General features: G+C 44.9%; 1 pseudogene; it reads right to left on the bottom strand.

The window, feature by feature from the left end:
- Nucleotides 1-1,534: 1,534 nt before the first annotated feature.
- Nucleotides 1,535-23,697, bottom strand: LOC135561354 (cysteine protease ATG4C-like; annotated as a pseudogene).
- Between the last annotated feature and the right edge of the window lie 306 nt (nucleotides 23,698-24,003).

Raw genomic sequence — 24,003 nt, 5'->3', positions numbered from 1 at the left:
TGCATGACAATATGTAGAGCATAGCTCAAACGATGGGGGCAACAGAAATATTACCCATGGCAACAGTGCGTCGTTGCACACAGCAATATTTTATTTTCCTCTACAGGCGAACACAATCCCAGCCTGTGTCACAGGGTCACATTTTCCCGCCGGCTGGTTAATGGGCTGTAGAGATGGTTAGCACGTACGATTAGTTTTAATCTAGTACATTTGACTGGGTAACAAACAGGGTTGAATACATTTCAACACGTGTCAAGTTTAGTCTTTTTTTCATTGCAAGATGAGACAAAACTAAAAAAAAATCTCTCTTTAATGCTTTTGAAACGTGTGAAGGGGTGCAGGGATCAGATGAGAAATTCTGAAAAGATTTTATGACTTTATTTGACTTTGCTGCACAGCAGTGTGAGAATCAATATTGTGATAAAGAGACGAATTTCGTAAACATTTGGCAGCGCTGGTAGAATGTGGCTGTCTTCATAGATTTACAGTCGAGGGGATGATTTTGAAACAGTCAAACATTATCGTACAACATTTCAAATATATTCAACCTTATTTTCAACCCACGTTAAAAAAAACGTTTATTCTACAAATGTCTGTCACCATTTAAACAAGATGATTCAATCTTTACAATGCAGTTAGTATGTGAGTATAGTGTGTTTGAAGTTTGTAACTTGTAATGAAAGTGCAAGGAGAAGCAAGGCATTGTACACCTACATAGTTGTGTTTGACCGTGACATTGACAAACCTTCCACTTAAGACTCATTTCATTTGCTTTGAAATGAAAAAAAGAAAAGTCATGAACCAAAGTACCTTTTCAAGGACAATAATCAGAAATGCTCGAATAACCTACCTCAGAAAATGCTAAACATCTTGAAATGATTTGGCAACATAATACTTTCCCTCCTAAGGTAAATGTGATAACAACCTAGAACATATTTTACCAATCCAAACCTCCAGTACTTTCTCAGTATTGCTAAAAAAAACTAACTCTAGTGTATGAACTCTAGTGCACTCTCCTATACAAGCACTTCACCAGGCCCAGCTATAGAACCACAGATATATCCTTCCTCATACAGGTCCTCTGATGATCCCCATTGGCGGCTTCTGTAGTGCAGCACTGATTTCCTTAAAAGGTAAATGTGTGTTATATTTGGCTGAGAGTCACTCTTCCAATAAGCCAAGGCACCAGATTCTCCATCAGTATCAATAATGTACAATGTATAAGATTCAGTAGAGCGCATGTCCCTAAGTACAATTTCATATCCATAATACAGACTTCTGGTATGTTTGATTATTTTTTCTAATGTTACTGATTACATTTGAGCAGTCAAAACTAACAGCAACTATCTACAGTACAGGATAACAGTTTGAATGTTTTTAAAGTTTTGCTAATTAAACCATGAATGCTGGTGTGAGAAAAATAAATAAATACATTTAAGTGTCTGAAATAATTGTTTCATAGCTAGCAGATCCATAGGGTATAGGGAGTGTCTGAGAGGGGGTCTTGAGAGGTCCAGTTGGACGAGTCCTGGCCTTGGATAAGCCTGTTTCAGTCTGTCTGGTAAAGTCACTTCGCCGGCTATTGAAAAGTCTCTGATCATGACCTTTGCCCTTGGCGTCGGCCTTCAGAGCAGCACAAAGTCTCCAGCAGTGGCAGCCGCTGTCCGTGGGTTGTGGATGAAGGGCCGTTCCCTTTTCTCCGGGGTTAATGCTGCCGAAAGGTCGTAATCTCTTCCAAAACCTTGCTTGGAAGTGAATGCTGGGTATTTGTCCTTCACTGATGGCTGAAATACCTGATTCATAAACAAAAACAAAGCATACAATAACGGCACATGAAAAAGTCAGGAAAGTTTCTTGAAGTATCCAAAGAAGCCCACCTGAGAGCTGGAGAGCAGGGAGGGGAAACCTGCCTCCGATTCTAAGCTAAATGCTGCCACCTGGTGTCGAGTTCATTTTATGTACAGAAGCAATGTGGTCACAGAGCAGATTTGATCAACAGTTAACGCCTAAACTCACCATGTGTGGCACTGTGCAGACATGCCCAAAAAAAATCAAAAATCCAATTGCGTTATTTACTGTCTTGACTCTATATGATAAAAGTTCGGTCACACTTACAGCCATTCTCTCATCTCACTCCCTAACCTTGCTTTCAATGGGATATCCATTTCATCTGATTACAAACTAATAGGACTTTGACCAAATAGTAAAGGCTTTAGTTCACCCACCTTGGACAGTTCTTGGCTGATTCTCTCATAGGCTTCTACTCTAGAAGTATCCAGGACTATGGTACAACTAGGATCCATCTTTACTGGAAGGCATCTTCTTTGGCGACCGGCAACGATACGACACAAAATGACAACAACAAAAAAATCCTGTATCAAACAGACAGCAGTGTGTTATTGCCGGTAATATTACAAATCAATGATTGAAGTGCTTGTGAGTACAGTATCAAAGATATGAGTGCGAAACTAGAAGGACATACCAGGAAGATAAACATGTTATGTTTTATGAGTGCAATGCCGTTCTAATGTCACACTCGCAGACTGGTGAAAATAAAGGCTGTTTCTGATCTCTTGTCACATTGTGTGCTCCACCCTTTGACCAAGCATCAGTAGAAGTTCCAATGCAGCAGTCCAATACACTATGATAAATCCATGTTTTATGTGTTGAAATATCCAGGATCATAGTAGCTGAGCTCCTTATATTCCACATGCTGTATTTCTCCTCAGCAGCAGCCTCACATGTCTGAACAGCAAATAAATCAGCAGCCAGAGACTCAGTAATTTGCTCATAGGCTGCTTTAGGATTCACATCCTTAAGTACTAACAGAAACTATTAAATTCACATTACTGAGCCCCAGTCAGCTCAGTGTAATTTCCCATTACCTGCAGCGGGAAATGGCTCGTGCTGACATCCACAAAAGACTGGCAGTAATGAGGGTCCATGTAAATCAAGCTGTCATCTACAAGGACAAAACAAAAGACAAGTTATTCAAAAAAACATCTGATTATTACAAACACTACCACGCCGACGACACATCACTTCCCTCCACTTTCTATGCAGAGTAGCTCAAAGTCATTCCGCTAGGCAACTGTTAGCCTTCTTACAGTCAAATATGCCTCTTGTTTTTTAATATCGACCAGGGTGGATTAAACTCTGCATAATCAAATCTCGTTGTGCGAGCACATTTTTTTCCCCCCTGGCCACGGAAAGGAGGCTGTCATTGAATTTTTGTGTAGGGCAATTACTTTTACAAACACACAATTATATTCAGCTATTTGCATATGATGTATGTGGGCTGGAGTTGCGTTTTGGCAGCGAGAATGTATTGCTTGTCATTTAGACATAATCCGGCACTGTATTTCAAATTGGTAAAATGTAAATGCATAAATATTGACTGCCAACATGTACAACTGAAGGTTCCTCCTGGCCGCTGAAGGTGATGGAGAGTCACTCACTTTAGGCCCCACTGGATAGATGAGGATGAGATGATATGCATAATGCCTCCTATGGAAATCAATTACGAACACAACTTGGGAGGTTTACCCCTCATGATAAATGAGCCAGGCTTTGATGGTCAGAGAAAAATAAAATAAGCACTGTTTCACAAACACTCCTCTCATATCCAGTCCTCTATGGTCTTCTCGTCACGTACACAAATGCATGAACTTACTTTGCCTCTTTATACAGAGAGGAGAAAGGACATTATGCTAAATGATCTCCACTTCCCTCTCTCTAGTCCTTTGCTTGGTTGCTGGGTGAAACACTAACCTTGAAAGCCCAGGAAGTAGCAGGCCTGTTTGGGACTTCCCCTCGATGATGCCGATACAGTGCTCCAAACTCTATATGCACTGAGGAGGATTGAGACCAGGGGACAAACAGTCAAATGGGTCGTGCCACCAACTGGGTACCTTTTGAGTAGTGCAACTTAATAATTTTTAAAAAATGTTTGATTTCACTTAATTTTACAATTTTGTCCCCCCAAAAAAGTATTCCCATCTCACCAAAAAAAAATGACTACATTAAGTGTCAAATAAAGTGAAAGGAATGACTATAATAGGGTTGACTGTGACAAGTGTCTCGTTGAATAGGAGACAGGCGCAGCAATACGAAACAGGATTTTTTTATTTCTCTACCCAAAATAGAGTATGTCATGAACATGGCGGGGACGAAGCCCAAAACAAACAAACATACATATCTTTATCACAGGGCAGTAAATTTCCGGGTGGAGAGCCAGACCCAGTCGCTTGGAGAGAAAACAGGCACCTCACTGTGGTGGCAGTCGGTCTGTTCCTTTGTGAAGACGCACGGCCCGCTGGAGACGAGTATGCGCTGCGTTCCAGATCTCCTCAGCCAAGCGAAACCACTCATCCACCACAGGGGCCTCGGTCTGGCTCGAATGCGAAGCTGCCAGGGCCGGATGATACCCCAACACACTAGAAAAGAGTAAGGACAGTGGAGGAGTGGTGAAGGGAATTCTGCGCGTACTCAGCCCAAGGTAGAAAATCCGCCCACTCCCCCGGCCGGTCCTGACAGTAACACCTCAGGAACCTGCCCACATCCTGATTGACCCTCTCCACCTGCCCATTAGCTTGAGGACAGTACCAGGAGGTGAGACTGACCGTGACCCCCAGGCGTCCCATGAACGCCTTCCATACGCGTGTATGGAAGTGAAAGTGAACTGAGGGCCACGGTCTGACGCAATGTCCTCCGGGATCCCGTAGTGCCGGAAGACCTGCATAAAAAGAGCCTCGGCGGTTTGCATGGCCGATGGGAGTCCAGGCAGAGGAAGGAGATGACAAACTTTGGAAAACTTGTCCATTAACGAAGAGAAGAGTGGTGTTCCCCTGGGGGGGGGAAGGTCAGTGAGAAAGTCCACCGAGAGGTGAGACCAGGGTCGTTGTGGAACCAGCAGGGGAAGGAGCTTTCTCTGGGTGTCTTAGATGTCTGGGTGTCTTAGATTGTGTCTGTGTGTCTTAGATTGGGCACAGATGGAGCAGGAAGCAGGAACCCAGACATCCCTAGCCAAGGTGGGCCACCAGCACTTCTCAGTCAGGCAGGCGATGGTACGGACTATCCCAGTATTTCGTCCCACACCACTGGCGCGAAGATACGGAACGGAGGGATGATGGGTGTCTCCTCCCCCTGCCTCTCCTCTGCGTCATAGAGGTGAGACAGGGCGTCCGCCTTCACGTTCTTAGAGCCTGGCCTATAGGAAAGCATGAATTGGAACCTGGCAAAGAATAGAGCCCACCTGGCCTGTCGAGGGTCTAGTTTCTTCGCTGTCCTGATGTACTCCAGATTGCGGTGGTCCTTCCACACCAGGAAATGATTTTGGACCCCTCCAACCAGTGCCTCCATGTCTTCAGAGACTTCTTGACCGCCAAGAGTTCCCGGTCCCCTACATCGTAGATCCTCTGGGCGGGGCTCGGCTGCTTGCAGTAGAAGGTGCAGGGCCACAGCTTTGGAGGGGTTCCGGTGTGCTGGGACAGCCCTGCCTCGACTTCTACTTCGGAGGCATCCACCTCGACGATGGGGAGTGAGGGATCGGGATGTGCCAGCACAGGAGCAATGGTGAAGCGTGCCTTCAGCGTCTTGATTTCCCTCTCCACTTCCGCCATCCAACGAAGCCCAACGGGGACCTCCTCTCAGCAGGAAGGTAAGAGGCGCGACCACTGGGCTGAAGGCTCGGATGAACCTCTGGAAATATTTGGCCAACCACAGGAATCGCTGGACTGCTTTCACGGAGTTGGAGATGTGCCATGACCTGACTGCGCTGACGCGTTGCTCCTCCATCTCCACCCCCTCCGTGGATATGAGGTAGCCCAAAACGGACACGGACGGCTGGAAAGATGATGCTCCAACAGTCTTCCCAGCACGGACCTGACCAAGGAGACATGCTGGTCCTAGAATAGACCAAAATGTTGTATATATTAACCACAATGCTGACCTTAACGGTGGATTTATTCAGTGTTTGATAATCAATGCAGGGGCACAGTCCCCCATCTTTCGTATTAACAAAAATTAAGCTTGAGAAGGCTGGTGACGTAGAGGGGCAGATAAAACCCTGCTGGAGGCTCTACTGTGCGTAGGTCTTCATGGCCTCGGTCTCCGCATAGGACAGAGGGTAGACGTGTCCTCTCGGGAGGGCTGCGTCAGACAGCAGGTCAATGGCACAGTCCCAGGGGCGATGAGGAGTCAGGCATGTAGCCTGGGTCTTAGAGAAAACCCGGTGCAGATCCTGGTATTCCTCCGGTAAATCCACCTGAGGGGCGTGATCTGGACTTTCCACAGTAATGGTGTTGACAGACACCGCGAGACACCTCCCTTGGGATGAAGCAGGGGAATTCCCTGGCTTGTCACCTCCGCACCTATTAATGGCCAGGGGGCAGGTTGGGAAGAAATTACCCTTTTCTCCACAACAGGAGCCCAGATTCCTCCTTCTATGTGCTGCCTCGGGCAAACGTGCAGGGCCCCCTCCATCGGCTCTGGCCATGGAGCAGGTATAGCCATGGGCTCCGGATTCCGTGCAGGTCTTTGTTGGGACCGCAGGAGGTTGTCCCACCGGATCACCATGCTGATGAGCTGGTCGAATGACAGGTTGTCATCACGGCAGTCTAACTCCATCTGTACCTCCTCCCGCAGTCCTCTGCGGAAAACGGTGATCAAAGCCGACTCATTCCATCCGGTAGAGGCCGCGATGGTCCGGAACTCCAGGGCGAACACCGAGGCTGTTCTAGATTCCTGGGGTAGTCGGAGTAAGCACTCACCCCACTCTCAGCCCAGCACAGGATGATCAAACATCGAATGGCAGCGGGTGAAGAGTTCGTAGGACTCAACGTTGGGCACACCCGTTTCCCAGACTGCGGCACCCCAGTCCAGGGCCCGTCCGGTCAGTGCCGAGATGACGGTGGCAACCCTGTCTCTCCCGGAGACAGCCTCGGCGTAGAGAGCGAGGTCAAGGTCACATTGCAGAAGGAGTCCCTTGCATCTCGCTGGCGCCCTGTCAAAGCACTCTGGGGTATTCCGCCGACCGGCTCAGATGGGACGGAGGCAGGTAGTGGTGGTGTGGGGGCTGGTGCTGGTGCTGGAACCGGTGCTGGAGGCTGGAGGGACTGCACATTCCCCTCCAAACGCAGGATGGTTGCCAATATGCTGTCCATGGCGCTGCCGAGTCTGGAGAAAACGTCCTTGTGATGCTGGACTGTCCCTACGATGGTCGCCAGCTTGGCCTTTCCCGCTGTCTCCATTAGATGGGTTGATTATTCACATTGTATAATGATAGGAGACAGGCGCAGAAATACAAAATATATTATTATTTTTCTCTACCCAAAATAGAGTATGTCATGAACATGAAGGGGACGAAGCACAAAACAAACACGTCTATATATAACACAGGGCTGTAATCCAAACAAATAGTGAGGTGTAAACCTCTAATAAATTAACGGGACAAGACCCGTAATAACAATACACGGGACGACACCCATAATAACATGTGCACAGTCCCGCCTCAGGCGTACCTGAGGCCTGGTAGTACATAACCGCTAAACACAGGCCTTAACACAGTAACACGAAAGCTGATACAACAGAGCACAGGTACTCACAAGACCAACGGACATGGAACAATAACCAACAAGGACAATGAGGAACAGAGGGCACATATATACACATACTAATCAGGGGGAATGGGAACCAGGTGTGCCTAATGAGACAAGATAGTCCGGGGTTGATGGTAATGATTCAGTTCAGTGACGCGTAAAAGGCCGGTGAGGTAGACCTCCGAGCTGTTAAAAGGAATGAGAAGCAGTACCGGAAGTGACAACAAGGTTGAGGACTTCATCTTAAAACAGCCATAAATCCCCTTGTGACAGGGAGAATGGAAGCTTGTTGTGTAACAGGGAGGGGCAATTGAAAATAACCTCCACAAAAAAATATGTTACTGAGGAAAAAAATTCTAGCCTATCTATCTATGGGTAGCAGGGTTGACGTGTTATGTTCGACCCGCTAACTTCTTCACCAAACAAAAACGGATCACGGATGAAAATACTACAAAAAGCTCAATTGCTGTTAAACTATGGTTTAGATGTTCAATGATTGTTTCAGGGTATCTGCAGGTTCCATGAAGTTTAATGTAATACATTTTTAATGCCAATTGGAATGAAATGTAATACTAATTTAGAGGTCTGCGCTAGAGGTTGACACATGAGTTAAAATGAATCCCTGTCCCACATTGTCCTGTCAATTTTTTCCCCGTACTGTCCAGATCCCGCAACAGTTCTATAACCCCAGATCTTTCGGCCCTCCACAGGATGATCAAATATCGAGCGGAAGAGGAGGGTGAAGCGCTCATAGGACTCGACCATGGCACCCCAGTCCAGAGCCCAGCTCTCTCTGTCCAGATCCCGCAACAGTTCTATAACCCTGTCATCTATAATCCATCTGAGGGCCGGATTAAGAGATCATAGCCTTTAAAAAACACATTTAATGCAATTCTACATCATTTATATGACAGAAGACATTAGCTGGGCCTCCCGAGTGGCACAATGGTCTAGGGCACTGCATCACAGTGATAGCTGTGCCACTAGAGATCCTGGTTCGAGTTCAGGCTCTTTTGCAGCTGGATGCAACCGGGAGACCCATGTGCCGGGGCGCAATTGGCCCAGCATCGTCCGGGTTAGAGGAGGGTTTAGCCAGCAGGGATGTTCTTCTACCATGCACGCTGACGGGTTGTCAGGTGTACTTGTGTCCTCTGACACATTGGTGCGGATGGCTTCCAGGTCAAGCGGGCATTGTGTCGAGAAGCAGTGTGGCTTGGCTGTGTTGTGTTTCGGAGGACGCACGGCTCTCGACCTTCGCCTCTCCGCTGCAACTCCGTACGGGAGTTGCAGCGATGGGACAAGACTGTAACTACCAATTGGATACCAAGAAATGGGTGAGAAAAAGTGGTAAAAAAATAGTAAGACATTAGCTGAATCGTTTTTAATAACACATAAATTACCAAAATGAGTGGCTACTCTGACTGACAGGTCAATCTGGTCTTGAATTCAAACAAACAGACCAGGCCAATGGTCCAATGGCCAACAGACCAGGCCAGATTGTACAATATTAGGAGGAAATATATATATACTGAACAAAAATATTAACACAACATGCAACAATTTCAATGATTTTACAGTTCATGTAAGGAAATCAGTCAATTGAAATAAATGAATTAGGCCCTAATCTACTCAGAAATACTCCGCAATCACTGATTCAACCACAAAAACCAGGGAGGTTTTCCAAAGCCTTGCAAAGAAGGGCACCGATTGGTATTTGAGTAAAAATAAAAAAACAGACATTGAATATCAATTTGAGCATGAAGTTATTCATTACACTTTGGATGGTGTATCAATACATCCGGTCACTACAAAGATACATACTTCCTTCCTACTAACTCAGTTGCCGGAGACAAATTAAACCGCTCAGGGATTTCACCATGAGGCCAATAGTGACTTTAAAACAGTTACAGAGTTTGATGGCTGTGATAGCAGAACACTAAGGATAGATCAACAACACTGTAGTTACTCCACAACTCTAACCTAAATGACAAAGTGAAAAGAAGGAAGCCTGTAACAGAATACAAATATTCCAAAACATGCATCCTGTTGCAATAAGGCACTAAAGTAATAGTGCAAAAAATGTAGGAAGTGTTATGTTTGTGGCAAATCCAATACAACACATTACTGAGTTCTACTCTTCATATTTTCAAGCATAGTGGTGGCTGCATCATGTTATGGGTATGCTTGTAATCATTGAGGACTCTTTGACAGAGCTTGAAGAATTTGGATAAGAAAAAAGACTCGCTGCCAAAGGTGCTTCTACAAAGTATTGGGTGAGAGAAAAACATATTTAATCCATTTTGAAATCAGACCGTAACACAACAAAATGTGGAATAAGTCAAGGGGTATGAATACTTTCTGAAGGCACTGCATATCATATCAGGCTACATTAGGCTACTAAATATAATTTCCAGTAGCACTACGAGTCACCTAATAATGAAGATGAAGTCACGTGATGGCCGATGCGCTCGTCATGGCATTAACCTACCTCAAGATGAGCTACTTTGAGAAACAGTGCTAAGAGTTGCTGAGAAAAAACAAATATATTGGTTCTACAGACAGAATAGTCTTCTTTTTTCAGCAGTTGGCATTTGCTTTCCAAACTGTACATTTTTCACGTGATTGCATTTCGAAATCTGCAAAAGTCAAACCAACAGCCGCAACAAACCATAGAAATATAATCCAAAGATGGCTATTCACATTCAAGTCTGGAATGGCATCCATTGCTAGTGTACCAACGAATTTAATTGTCATATTGCCAGGGTAAACTGTTACAAAACCCTTCTATGGATTATATATCTATGGCCACAATGCAACAAATAAAGGAAACTTGAGTAAATGAGGAATACAAAGTACATGCTACAGTATGGTGTGCATTTTGCTTGCGTCATTTAGGTCCACTTGTAGAATCTATGCCATGGTGCATTGAAGCTGTTCTGGCAGCTCGTGATAGCCCAACACCCTTTTAATAGACTTTATGTTGGTGTTTCCTTTATTTTGGCAGATACCTGTTTGTGATAACTTAATCCAGTTATTTAAAAAAAAAACTATTGATCCTCTGTAGCTAAATCATGCTCTCTGGTGTATTTTTAACATTGAGAGCAGGCTCCTGTGGTTGGATATAAAATAATATTTTTAAAAGTAAAGCAATTCATGGTCTTGGGTCCAGCCCAGCCCCTGAATCACACAATTGAGCAGTCACATTTATTTATTAAGCCGTTTATTTTATTAATCAGTTACCCAATCAAGGCAGGGCCCCCAGTAACCCACATGCCCCCCCCCCCCGAACATGCAGTAATATCAAACAAGCAATATAACCTAACAATTTCACAATAACCACCTTATACACACAAGTGTAAAGGAATGAATACATATATGTAAAAAAATATATATGAATGAGTGATGCCTGAACGGCATAGGCAAGATGCAGCAGATGGTATAGAGTACAGTATATACATATGAGATGAGTAATGTAGGGTATGAAAACATTACATAAAGTGGCATTGTTTAAAGTGGCTAGTGATAGATTACATCAAGATGGCAAGATGCAGTAGATGTGTCACCCCCTGACCTTAGAGATCCTTTTTATGTCTCCATTTGGTTTAGTCAGGGTGTGATTTGGGGTGGGTATTCAATGTTCTATTATTTGTATTTCTATGTTTTGGCCGGGTAGGGTTCTCAATCAGGGACAGTTGTCTATCGTTGTCTCTGATTGAGAACCATACTTAGGTAGCCCTTTTTCCCACCTGTCTTTGTGTGAAGTTGACTTTTGTTTATGGCACATAGCCTGTAGCTTCACGGTTGTTTTCTCGTTTGTTGTTTTATTGGCGTCATTTTTTATAATAAATTAAAATGTACGCTCAGCACGCCGCACCTTGGTCCACTTCCTTCAACAGCTGTGACAAGATGGTATAGAGTACAGTATATACATATGTGTCAGATTCGTCGTAAGAACATTCGGACCAAAGCGCAGAGTGATATGGGTTCCACATATTTATTGAGGTGAAAGACACAAAACAATAAAGAACAAACGAAACGTGACGTTCTGGAGTGCTCACAGGCAACAACACAAAAACTAGATCCCAAAACACAGTGGGGAAATAGCTGCCTAAATATGATAAACAACGATATGACAACGATAAACAGCTGCCTCTGATTGGGAACCATACCAGGCCAACGTATAAATAAAATAACCTAGATTACCCACCCTAGTCACACCCCGACCTAACCAAAATAGAGAATAAAAAGGCTCTATATGGTCAGGGCGTGACAGTACCCCCACCAAGGTGCGGACTCCGGCCTCAAAACCTGACTCTCTAGGGGAGGGTCCGGGTGGGCATCTAGCGTCGGTGGCAGCTCCAGTGCGGGGCGAAGTAGCCACTCCGCTCGCGGATCCGCCAGCATCGGTGGCGGCTCTGCTGCGAGACTTCGCCCCCGCCCAGACCACGGGTCCGGCCATGGAGCTGGATAGAACGCCCGGACTGGGCCTCGGCGCCGAGGAAAGCTCCGGCCATGGAGCTGAGTTTGCCACCCTGCCTGGATTGGGAACCGGTGCAGAAGAGGGCTCTGGCCATGGAGCGGGACTGGATGCCGTGCCTGGACTGGGCACCGGCACAGAGGAAGGCTCCGGCCATGGAGCGGGACTGGACGCTGTGCCTGGACATAGGTGCAGAGGAAGGCTACTGCCCTGGAGCGGGACTGGACGTCGTGCCTGGACCGGGCACCGGCGCAGAGGACGACTCCTGCCATGGAGCAGGACTGGACGCCGTGCCTGGACATCGTTGCAGAGGAAGACTCCGCCTTGGAGCTGGACTGGACACCGTGCCTGGACTGGGCAATGGCGCAGAGGGAGGCTCCTGCCCTGGAGCGGGACTGAACACCGTGCCTGGACTGGGCATCGGCGCAGAGGAAGGCTCCGGCCTTGGAACTGGACTGGACGCCTGGCCTGGAAGCTCCAGACCGTTGACCCTCGTTCCGGACTGTGGACCGTCGTAAGAGGTTCCGGACTGTTGACCGTCGTAGGAGGTTCCGGACTGGGGACCGTCGCCGGACATTCTGGACTGGGGACCGTCGCCGGAAGCTCTGGACTGGGGACCGTCGCCGGAAGCTCTGGACTGGGGACCGTCGCCGGACATTCTGGACTGGGGACCGTCGCCGGACATTCTGGACTGGGGACCGTCGCCGGAAGCTCTGGACTGGGGACCGTCTCAGGAAGCTCTGGACTGGGGACCGACACCGGAAACCTGGTGCATGGAGCCGGCACAGGTGGCTCCGGAACCGGTGACACGCACCTCAGGGCGAGTGAGAAGAGCAGGCACACGATGTACCGGACTGGGAAGGGGCACTGGAGGCCTAGTGCGTGGAGCCGGCACAGGTGGTACCGGACTGGTGACACACACTTCAGGGCAAGTGCGAGGAGGAGACACAGAACGTACCGGACTGGGAACACGCACTTCAGGGAGAGTGCGCAGAGGAGACACAGGACGTACCGGACTGGGAAGGCGCACTGGAGACCAGAAACATGAAGCCGGCCCATGTTTCACTGAACTTATGACACGTTCCTCCAAACGCCTGCGTTGCCGCATACTCCTAGCCAACTCCATTCTCTGGTATCCCTCCTCACACTGTTCCATCGAATCCCACGTGGTCTCTGGATCTTCCCTCTGCTCAGCCGCCACCTCCATGTGCCTCCCCCCCAAAAACTTTTGGGCTGTTTTTTGGGATTATGTTGTGGCCTCGAACCCCGGCGTCGTCGCTGTCTTCCCTTCTCTCCTTGCGTCTGCTTCCAAGGAAGGCTTTCGTGTCCTCCCATTATTTCCTCCCAAGTCCAGGATATCTTCTCCTCCTTGATTTCCTCCCAAGCCCAGGATATCTTCTCCTCCTGGGCACGCTGCTTGGTCCTGGTGTGGTGGGATCTTCTCTCACGTTCGTCGTAAGAACATTCGGACCAAAGCGCAGCGTGACATGGGTTCCACATATTTATTGAGGTGAAAGACACAAAACAATAAAGAACAAACGAAACGTGACGTTCTGGAGTGCTCACAGGCAACAACACAAAAACAAGATCCCACAAAACACAGTGGGGAAATGGCTGCCTAAACATGATCCCCAATCAAAGACAACGATAAACAGCTGCCTCTGATTGGGAACCATACCAGGCCATCATAGAAATAAAATAACCTAGATTACCCACCCTAGTCACACCCCGACCTAACCAAAATAGAGAATAAAAAGGCTCTCTATGGTCAGGGCGTGACCATATGAGATGAGTAATGTAGGGTATGAAAACATTATATAAAGTGGCATTGTTTACAGTGGCAAGTGATACATTTAATTACATCAAGATGGCAAGATGCAGTAGATGGTATAGCGTACAGTATATGCATATGAGATCAGTAATGTAGGGTATGTAAGCATTATGGCTAGTGGCTAGTGATAAATTGATTACATCAGAGTTGAGTCAGTATGTTGGCAGCAGCCACTCAATGTTAGTGGTGGCTGTTTAACGGTCTGATGGCCTTGAGATAGAAGCTGTTTTTCAGTCTCTCGGTCTCTGCTTTGATGCACCTGTATTGACCTCGCCTTCTGGATGATAGCGGGGTGAACAGGCAATGGCTCGGGTGGTTGTTGTCCTTGATTATCTTTTTGGCCTTCCTGTGACATCGGGTGGTGTAGGTGTCCTGGAGGGCAGGTAGTAACCCTATCATAAGGGTTATACATTCATTCTTGCATTCAACAGCCAGATGTTTTTTTTGTTTTTTTAGGATTCATTTCACAGATAAACATACACCTAATGAGATATCTAGCTAGCTAATAATAATAGCTACCCTCTCGCTTTCTTCTGGCTGGCAGGCTAGTAGCTACAAATCCAAATACAAGACAGTTCGTTTTAGCTCCAATACCTAATGACAAATACTCTTCAAATAGTCAATTTGAGCATTTTATTTAGTACAGTCATCAAAGAAAACCGAAATGTAAAAAATACAAGGTGTAAGCTAAATCAAGTAGGCTACCTTGGTACATTTTGGGTGACTTACTCTGACTGCAGCTTGAACAACAGTAAACAGGCTAATGTTAGCTACCATTATTAAGTTAGCTAACAGACTTTGGTAGCTAGCAACCTAGCTAACATTTTCTGAGGAGACAGATAATGAGAGGCCTGGAAATACGATGACATTGCTAAAGTGGGCAAGAACTTTGCAATCATTATGTCATCAAATTTACATTAGAGAGATGGCAATTGCCATAGCTAGAAACGTTAGTCAAAGCTAAAATCCAGTACTGTCCCGTAATATTAGCTAGCTAGCCTCTTTTAGAATGTGAGAGTACAATAATAACACTGCCGTCTCTAACATGTAGGCACGGCTTTCCTGAACAGTCCTATTCCAAGTCAGAATGATGAACAAACTTCATTTCAATTTACTTTCCCTGTTTCCACCGATTTTGTCCCTATGTCGGCGGTAAATGTGATAGAAATGATCCACGAGGAAGTCTTATCAACCGTACCTTCATTAGATGGTTTGTATATCAGTTTGTATTACCGGTTTTATTTTCAATACTGATGCAATTCACATGTGACAAACACTTGCACAATATGGCCAAGCCTAACCGAACCACAGATCGAATGACAAACACTTCCAGCTGATTGCGAGGAAATCCGCCTCGGTCAACTACGTTAGGTTACAGTCGGCTACTGTTTATATATTGTGCTTCACGTGCAATGAGTCAAGAGATAGAAAATACAACCGACAAACCTACCGGCATCGCAAAAAGTAGGGTAAACAACACTGTCCTGTGGAGAATATAATAGAATGCAGTATATACATATGAGATGAGTAAAATATGTTAAAATTAGTGTCTAGTGTTCCATTATTAAAATGGCCAGTGATTTCAAGTTTATGTACACTACCGTTCAAAAGTTTGGGATCATTTAGAGATTTCCTTGTTTTTGAAAGAAAAGCTCATTTTTTGTCCATTAAAATAACATAAAATTTATCAGAAACACAGTGTAGACATTGTTAATGTTGTAAATGACTATCGTAGCTGGAAACAGCATATTTTTTAATGGGATGTCTACATAGGCGTACAGAGGCCCATTATCAGCAACCATCACTCCGGTGTTCCAATGGCACGTTGTGTTAGCTAATCCAAGTTATAATTTTAAAAGGCTAACTGATCATTAGAAAACCCTTTTGCAATTATGTTAGCACAGCTGAAAACTATCATGCTGATTAAAGAAGCAATAAAACGGGCCTTCTTTCGACTGGTTGAGTATCTAGAGCATCAGCATTTGTGGGTTTGATTACAGGCTCAAAATGGCCAGAAACAATGCACTTTTTTTTCTGATACTCGTCAGTCTATTCTTGTTCTGAGAAATGAAGGCTATTCCATGCGAGAAATTGCCAAGAAACTGAAGATCTCGTACAACGCTGTGTACTACTCCCTTCACAGGACAGTGCAAACTGTCTAACCAGAATAGAAAGAGGAGTGGGAGGCCCCAGGGGCACAACTGAGCAAGAGGACAAGTACATTAGAGTGTCTAGTTTGAGAAACAGACACCTCACAAGTTCTCAATTGGCAGCTTCATTAACTTCTTAAGGTATAGGGGGCAGCATTTTAACTTTTGGATAGTGATAGCGAGCCCAATTTCAACTTCCTGCTACTCATGCCAAGAATATAAGTATATATAATATATATAATAATATATATAATAATATATATAATAATATATGCATATTATTAGTGGATTTGGATAGAAATTTGAAAAAGTGCGTCCCACTTGGCCAAAAACCAGGGAAAATGCAGCGCGGCAAATTTAAATAAATTGATATAAAAATCAAACTTTCATTAAATCACACATGTAAGATACTAAATTAAAGCTACACTCGTTGTGAATCCAGCCAACGTGTCAGATTTTAAAAAGGCTTTTCGGCAAAAGCATAAGAAGCTATTATCTGATGATAGCACAACAGTAAACAAAGAGGGTAGCATGTTTCAACCCTGCAGGCGCCCCACAAAACGCAGAAATAAAATATAGAACATGCCTTACCTTTGACGAGCTTCTTTTGTTGGCACTCCAATATGTCCCATAAACATCACAATTGGTCCTTTTGTTCGATTAATTCCGTCCATATATATCCAAAATGTCAATTTATTTGTGCGTTTGATCCAGAAAAAAAACTGCTTCCAAAATGCTAACGTCACTACAAATTATTTCTAAACTTTGCCAAGATATTTCAAACTACTTTGTAATATAACTTTAGGTATTTTTAAACGTTAATAATCGATCAAATTGAAGACGTTCTATCTGTTTTCAATGCTGGTAATGCTGGTGATTTACCGCCGCTCTGATATCCAAAAGACATTCCCGGCTGTATGAAAATAACAAAAATACAAAAATAATCATCTAAGAAATAACACATAAAAAGAAAAAAAATACTGCAAAGTTGTCTAGGAACTAGAAGAACGGCTGCCCTATCTATCAGCACCATCTTGTTTGGATGGAATACAGTTCAAAGGCAGCCATACTGCACAATATCGCTTACCTTTGAGTGGGACCAGCACAAAACTAGGATGGAATATGTAAATAAAAAATGAATGTTCATTGGTCTATTATAATCAGATCACCTTTTGACGCTATGCACCAGCCAAAAATTATATTACACCTGAACAGGCTGAAATTCCAGGCAATTTTTTCTAACAGCTATTACACAAAAGGGGCATTAGCATAATTTTCCCAATTTCAGTTTTCGACCTCAAAGTGTGAAACGATCATTAAAAAAACTAGAAAACATGTTAACCGCACTGTCTCTTTAAAATATCAAAGGGACACAAAAGGCACTCATTTATTGTAAAGACCCAATTACTCTGCCATATAGAGATGTGGCCAAGTATAATGGAAACACAGTAATACCATTCGCTCCATTCCAACCATTATTATGAGCCGTCCTCCCCTCAGCAGCCTCAAGTGATTGGGACCCTTGCACTTTTCTAAAAATAAACTCAGCAAAAAAAGAAACGTCCTCTCACTGTCAACTGCGTTTATTTTCAGCAAACTTAACATGTGTAAATATTTGTATGAGCATCACAAGATTCCACAACTGAGACATAAACTGAACAAGTTCCACAGACATGTGACTAACAGAAATTGAATAATGTGTCCTTGAACAAAGAGGGGGAGGTCAAAATCAAAAGTAACAGTCAGTATCTGGCGTGGCCACCGGCTGCATTGAGATCCGGGCTCTTCGCTGGCCATGGCAGAACACTGATATTCCTGTCTTGCAGGAAATCACGCACAGAACGTGCAGTAAGGCTGGTGGCATTGTCATGTTGGAGGGTCATGTCAGGATGAGCCTGCAGGAAGGGTACCACATGAGAGAGGAGGATGTCTTCCCTCTTATGCACAGCGTTGAGATTGCCTGCAATGACAACAAGCTCAGTCCGATGATGCTGTGACACACCGCTCCAGACCATGACGGACCCTCCACCTCCAAATCGATCCCGCTCCAGGGTACAGGCCTCGGTGTAACGCTCATTCCTTCGATGATAAACGCAAATCCAACCATCACCCCTGGTGAGACAAAACCGCGACTCGTCAGTGAAGAGCACTTTTTGCCAGTCCTGTCTGATCCAGCGATGGTGGGTTTGTGCCCATAGGCTGCCTTACAACAGGCCTACAAGTCATCAGTCCAGCCTCTCTCAGCCTATTGTGGACAGTCTGAGCACTGATGGAGGGATTGTGCGTTCCTGGTGTAACTCGGCAGTTGTTGTTGCCATCCTGTACCTGTCCCGCAGGTGTGATGTTCGGATGTACCGATCCTGTGCAGGTGTTTTTCCACATGGTCTGCCACTGCGAGGATGATCAGCTGTCAGTCCTGTCTCCCTGTAGCTCTGTCTTAGGCATCTCACAGTACGGACATTGCAATTTATTGCCCTTGCCACATCTGCAGTCCTCGCAGTGGCAGCCCATGTATAACAACACCTGCACAGGATCGGTGAACAGGGCATCTTTCTTTTGGTGTTTTTCAGAGTCAGTAGACTCTGAAAGTGTCGTAAGTTTTCACAACTGTGACCTTAATTGCCTACTGTCTGTAAGCTGTTAGTGTCTTAACGACAATTCCACACGTGTGCCTCAGTATGTGAATTTCGGCCAGCGAGAGGCTACTTTGTTTTATAGAGTAGCTTGTACCCAATTCCCCCCCACTTCTAATTTCCTTAATTTAGTCAAATACTTTCTGTGGTACACATCAGAGTCAAATACTTTCTGTGGTACACATCAGAGTCAAATACTTTCTGTGGTACACATCAGAGTCAAATACTTTCTGCGGTACACATCAGAGTCAAATACTTTCTATAGAACAAACTTCACGTCAGGACAGGCACCCGAACCTATTAATTAATGTATGTGTATTATATTAAACATAGAGGAGGGACTAAAATGTTGGCAAGCAATAAACGTTTCAGAACAACTATGGCTGAATTATCCTTACACTTTCAAAAATACCTGTCGAAAAAGACATGTGAGAGATGACGAACTCCAGGGGGAGTGGAGGATGCTGACACCCACCTGAAGGAGGCCTACCACCGCACCCAAGTGTCCTGGCTGGGGGACTTAAGTTACAAAAATAAAATTGGTTCTGCAATGTTAAAAATCCAATAACAAGTTGCTGTGACCAAAAGTTGTTTTAAATTTCAACTTATTTCAATAGAAATAGTAAAAAATGTAAGAAAAGTGCAAGGGTGCCAATATATTGGCCGCAACTGTACACAGAACAGGAATATATGGACTGAATATAACAAGTCTATGTACTACTGTAGCTAATACAAAACCCTCTGCTGTCAAATCCAACTTAGATATATTTGGGGACATACTACTCATGAACAACCTACTCTTTTCTCTAATCACTACTTTCTACACTCTTTTCAATACAAGTTTATGTAAAGGAGAGGATAAACCTATGAGGGTTATGTTATTTTTCCCCCACCTTGACGAAGTTGAAGTACTCTGGGTTTGTCGCCTCTCCCTCCCTCCAGTGGGACTGGGATGAGGATGACGGACTGGGATGAGGATGACGGCCGCTCCCCCGCCACACACGAACAGTGGCTATCGATGATATCAGCGTGTACACTATGGTTGATCAATACTAGAGGTCAGACAGGGTCAAACTTTTGCAGAGTCGAGTGCTACTACACCGGTAGGTCATGGGGGGGCAAAGTACGGCCCACGGGCACTTCAATCCGGCCCGCGAGACATAAAAAAGAAAATACATGTATTCTTTTTACACTTTTTTTCTCCCCAATTTCGTGGTATCCAACTGGTAGTTATAGTTTAAAATCCCGATGTGGCCCTCGAGCCAAAAAGTTTGCCCACCCCTGCCCATAGAGCAATTTCTCTACTCAACTCTCTCACCAAGGCCTCTAATCATAAGTGTGTCTGTATTCTGCAGTGGTGTGAGAGTGTAATCCACTGCTGCTGTCCACCTCTCTCATCCTTATAGTGCCCTACTATTGTACCTGTACTGCTCTCTTCACACACTGAGAGAGTCAAGATCCTGCAGCTCTCATCTTAACACTCTATTTTCTCTCACACAACCAGTCCCAATCACTTGCTATTGAGAAGAATGACTTTACTCAAAATCCAAGATATTGGAGGAAGGAGGAGGATTTAGGATGAGGGGTTGGAGGAGGTGTGAACCTCCTGTCACGTCTCTACCTTTCTACCTGCTCTCCATCTATCCTCTATCTATCCCAGCTCTTAACTATTATCCCTCTCTCTATTCCAGCTCTACAGTTATATCTATTGTCCCCCTAAACTGTGTTTCTTTGTGTTTTTCCTCATGCGGGGTCAGACTGGGCGAGGTGCCCAGAACCTTTGCCCCATGGAGGCTCGTCTGTCATACCTGTACAGTCCTGGGAGGCATCAACAGTTATACCCGCCAGCCCAGGGTCTGCTGTCCCCCATCCAGGACACCAGGGTGCGGTGGTACACCTTCCTCAGGTGGGTGTCAGCCTCCTCCACAACTCCAGGAGCCCCCAGAGAATGGAGCAGCGGCCCTGCGTCCAAGGGCCTCTCCCACTGTAACAAGGCCTCCAGGCTGGCCACCAGACGCTTGGCTGCACTGGTAGTTCAGGTCCCTGAGTTTAGAGGCTGGAGGGTCAACGCCTCAAACCAGTCTGAGGAACACAGACAGAGGACCATCAGGTTGTTTAACACCTAATATATATTTTCCAATTTGTTAGTTGAACAATTAAAGGAAACTTTCAATGATCAGATCATTTATTTAATGTGCCTTGTTGAAGTATGTTTTGCAAATATACCAAAATCATCAGAAAACTAAATGTAGGCTGCATTCAGCGCAAGAAAGACTAAAGTTACAGCAAATGGTACCAGTGTTCTGGCTGTCAGCTCAAATGTGACATTGAACCACATTCTCCAGACCAAAGACTCTTAGAACAAAGACTCTTTCAGAAGTCATGAAATAAAGACTTGCCTTAAATCTTCTGCTATAACAGATACAGTCCAGTTTGACTTTAAATAAGAGAATGAGAAATCCCTATGGTATAATAGTCCAATTATAGCTTCTCAGTATGTCCTGTATTTCACTTTTACAGCGTTTTAGCCCTACAAACAGAGTGGGCACGTGGGGTGACGAGAGTGGGAGTGGCCAAGGCCATAAAAGGAGCCGGATTAGGGCATGAGGCATTAACATAATGCCCTTGCAGAGTGAATGAAAGGGAAATTGTTCAATAAATATCTTTAAGTGGCCATTAGTAATTTTATATTGAGAAAGAAAGATTTCTTTAATGACATATTTCAGAATCAGTGGAAGAACAAGTTAAGGCTCAAATATTGTTTTCTAAATGGCTGCATAAAAATAAAATGAGGTTCATATTTATCATTGTGTGGGTCTCAAGAGGTCAGACTCCAAAGAACAGAGAAACCACTTTGTTTAGGAGCCAAGAACCTTGACTCCTTGACTCCTGTTTTTGCTTTGACATTATGGGGAATTGTGTCTAGATTTAAAAAATAATAATTTTAGAATAAGGCTGTAATGTAACAAAATGTGGAAAAGGGGGTCTAAATAAATTAGTGGATTCTGCTATTTCAGCCACACTCATTGCTGACAGGTGTATAAAATCAAGCACACAGCCATGCATTCTCCATAGAAACATTGGCAGTAGAATGGCCTTACTGAAGAGCTCAGTGACTTTCAATGTAGCATGGTCATAGTTCAGTTCATCAAATTTCTGCCCTGCTAATGCTGCCCCGGTCAATTGTAGGTGCTGTTATTGTGAAGTGTAAACGTATAAGATCAACAATGGCTCAGCCACGAAGTGGTATGCCATACAAACTAACAGAACAGGGCTGAAGTGCGTAGAGTGTAAAAATCATCTGTCCTCGCTTGCAACACTCACTACCGATTTCCAAAATGCCTCTGGAAGCAACATCAGCACAAGAACCAGGGGCGCAACTTTGGCTTTAGAAGTGGGGGACATAATTATTTAATTATAAAAAACAAATTCAAGTCGGATAAACACTCCAAAACAGCCTACCTGACCACTCGGGGGCGTCTGCATGGTCCTAAAGCACACCATTTCCAGGTTTTGTATCAGACTCCAATGATAAAATGGGGGGGGATGCAATTTCAGAATGTGGGGGGGGGACTTGTTCCGGGTGAAAGTTGCGCCCCTAACAAGAACTGTTCGTCGGGAGCTTCATGAAATGGATTTCCATGGCCGAGCAGCCGCACACAAGCCGAAGATCACCATGTGCAATGCCAAGTGTTGTATAGAGTGGTGTAAAGCTCGCCGCGATTGGACTCAGGAGCAGTGGCAACGCATTCTCTGGAGTGATGAATCACACTTCACCATCTGGCAGTCCGACGGACGAATCAGGGTTCGGCAGATACCAGGAGAATGCTATCTGTCCCTATGCATAGTGCCAACTGTAAAGTTTGGTGGAGGAGGAATAATGTTCTGAGGCTGTATTGCATGGTTCGGGCTAGGCTACAGCATACAATGACATTCTAGACAATTCTGTGCTTCCAAATTTGTGGCAACAGTTTGGGCAAGGCCCTTTCCTGTTTCAGCATGACAATGCCCCCGTGCACAAAGTGAGGTCCATACAGAAATGGTTTGTTGAGATCGGTGTATAAGAACTTGACTGGCCTGAACAGAGCCTTGACCTCAACCCCATCGAACACTTTTGGGATGAATTGGAACACCGACTGCAAGCCAGCCCTAATCGCGTAATATCAGTGCCTGACCTCACTTATTCTCTTGTGGATGAATAGAATCAAGTCCCCACAGCAATGTTCCAACATCTAGTGGAAAGCCTTCCCAGAAGAGTGGAGGTTGTTATAGCAGCAAAGGGGGGACCAACTCCATATTAATGGCCATGATCAATGACACCCAGGATATATTCATAGCCACCTCAGCTGACCTCTAAATACATGTAGTCAATAGACACAAGTTCCAAAGGTGAACTAGTAGTAATGCTGCCTATTGGTGCTCTGGGTGTGTAACCGGCTTCTTTTGCTTTATACAGTGGCACCGTCGGGTTACATGCTCGTCGATGTCTCTCTTTATTAATTGGGCCGGTAAAACCGGTGCCTCGCCAGGATAAGAACTCTCTCAGTACCAACAGTTGTCTTCTCTGGCATGTCTTCCGGTATTGTAGTCCATTGTCGAGGTGAAGTTTCCCCCATTCATGCATCACCTTCCTTATCGAAGGACCACTGGCTCCACGTCTGTCATTACAGGTCAGGACTGTGTTGGCTTCTTTCAGTCTGATTAGTTCTCCAATGGCCTTATCCATTCTCTGAGTCCTCACAAACTCATTGTGGCTGATCGTCGGCAAGGGTCCCCTTGAGTCTGGTTCCGAGTTCCCTTGTGACAGGTTAAGAGTGGCCACCCAGGCTATGTCTTGTCTCTGGGCAGCTTTGCATTCAGCGACATACTTGTTGATGTCCAGTGGCAACCGAAAGAGTGTGTCCGCGTCCATGTTCACCTTGACTCGTCTGCATCTGCTGTCAGATCTGAAGTCGGCAAGTTCACCAACACATCTGTGACCCACTGCACTCAGCTTGGAGGAGCTCATGATCTACAGTACCGGTCAAATGTTTGGGCACACCTACTCATTGAAGGTTTTTAAAATTTATTTCTTCTATTTTCTACATTGTCGAATAATAGTGAAGACATCAAAACTATGAAATAACACATATGGAATCATGTAGTAACCAAAAGAGTGTAATAGTGTATATTTTTCTTTCTTCAAAGTAGACACCATTTGTCTTGATGACAGTTTTGCACACTCTTGGCATTCTCTCAACCAGCTGTGTGTCATCCGCATAGCAGTGAAAGTTAACATTATGTTTTCGAATGACATCCCCAAGAGGTAAAATAT

Source organism: Oncorhynchus nerka, linkage group LG17 (genome assembly GCF_034236695.1).
Source record: "Oncorhynchus nerka isolate Pitt River linkage group LG17, Oner_Uvic_2.0, whole genome shotgun sequence".
In the NCBI taxonomy this organism is placed as follows: domain Eukaryota; kingdom Metazoa; phylum Chordata; class Actinopteri; order Salmoniformes; family Salmonidae; genus Oncorhynchus; species Oncorhynchus nerka.
This window is presented reverse-complemented; position numbering and strand designations above follow the sequence as displayed.